The following is a 2,038-nucleotide window of genomic DNA, read 5'->3' on the forward strand; positions in this document are numbered from 1 at the left end:
AAAGAGCATTAGTGATGTAAGAAATGGAGTAATATTTCTTGGAATACTGAACACTTCATTGGTATAAAAATGACAAAATACACTATACATAGTAAGTTTATAGAAAACACATACAATCCCTTCCTTGCAGAAGAGTGAATAAGTGATACCCTTGTAAACAAGCCAATGATACGTACGATACCCTTACAACATATATTTTAAGATAAGGCATTGTTGACAGTGTTTAAGTAATAATGGTGTGTCATTCAAATATGCATGACTTTGCTTTTTTGCAGAATTTTACAAAAATAAGCTGCAAAAAGATATTTTCAAGTATACTGTTATCTTCAGCTGGTATCATGTGTCTTTAAGCTTTAGCCATGGATTCCGTTTAAACGGAGATAGCTGATCAAACTAAAAATGGCAAGAGAAAAATCGGCTTTAAAGGTACAGTCAGTAGTTTTTGATAAATATACACTAATGAATGTGTAAGTAATTTTCAAGAAGAAGGTCAACAATAATTTTGCCCATGACTGTAAAATGACCAAGTTACACCTTAGGCTGGTCTGTTATTCTGTGTTTTATAAAGAATTAATTATGCATCCTTAAAGTCCTGAAATTGTCACTCAGATTTCAATAGCACCTACACATGTATACAGTGTAGCATAGAGCTTTTCTATTTATAGAGAGATGATAGTGAATGAATGTGACTGAGATTCTGCGTATACTTGTGTCTGTATCCGTCTTCATCATCCCCGACTAGACCGTAAAGGTACACTTCATTTATATATTTATATTCCCGGACTATTTCAAGAGTTGTTAGCTCAGAAAAACAAAGTGAAAGATTAAGACTGAGGCCAAACTGCATTTGGTCGTCCTAATCAACATTTGTATGGTAGCCGCTCAGTATGCTGTTGCTGCTGTCAAAAAAACAAAAACAAAACAAAACAAAAAAACGTTTTCTTGGGGGGAGAAAAAAAAGGTCATGAAATGTTAACATCCTACATATGTGTGAATGCATACTACCTCCGCATTGCATGCTCCACACAAGGCTGTTTTGTCCTACATGCCAGTACATGTTCATTTATGTTGTGAGAGTATAGTAAAGTACCTCTCTGTGCCGACAGACAGTGTTGTTCTACTTTGATGTAAAAAGGGGTCGTGTCTGGCAGAGGGAGAAGCTATTATGGCTCCTTTATGGATTATGAGGCAGAAGAGTGACCCTTGTCTCAAGGTGAACATCAGTAGCTGCCCTTGTCACAGTCACAACACTGCTCCCCATTACGTTATAGTCAGTGGCCCTGGCAGTGTGTCATTGCAAACAATATTGCTCTTAACAAGATATTTTGTGTTGTGATGCTCCTTTCAAATCGTATTTTTCCTAAACCAGGGTAAAAATTATATCAAATGTTATTTTGATTTTCTCCTGATATAGACACATGATTAAATAATCAAGACTGACTATGCTAAAAACTACAAAAAATTATTTGGCACATATGCTTTAGGAAACTCAATAAATGCACTGTAGAAAATTAGCATAGAAAAATATTATCTATGATGTGAGTAGGCGAGATTGTGATTTAAGTGTACCTGTATTTTTATTTATTTATTTTTCTGGGGGGGGGGCAGTCTACAAATTACTAAAAACATTAAAACTGTACTTCAGTAAAACAACAACAACATATCATCACTGTTCATATCCATGTTTCCTCCAATTGGGTGGTTGCTGTACAATTAGCATTACTCTTTCCCTTGCCCCACCCCCTCTCGACTTACCCCAGAAAACACCCCTGCAAGATTCAAAGTCCCAAAATAAAACAAATCTCAAACCAAATCTAAAGTGTTAGAGTTTTGGGGAGAACACAACAGAAAGATAAAACGAAAAACAGATGCCACAACAGAAAAGTGAAATGCAAAACAAGACACAGGAAATGACAAAGTAAGGTTAGAAATAAATATCAAAGAAAGGAGCACAGAAACATGAGTGTACTTAACAGCGTGGAAAACAACGGAGGATTAAATTGATGAGGGAACCGAATGCATGCACAGAAAAAAACTC

Source organism: Rhamphochromis longiceps, linkage group LG2 (assembly GCF_057381845.1).
Source record: "Rhamphochromis longiceps isolate RC_006_pf linkage group LG2, R_longiceps_female_GT1.1, whole genome shotgun sequence".
In the NCBI taxonomy this organism is placed as follows: Eukaryota; Metazoa; Chordata; class Actinopteri; order Cichliformes; family Cichlidae; genus Rhamphochromis; species Rhamphochromis longiceps.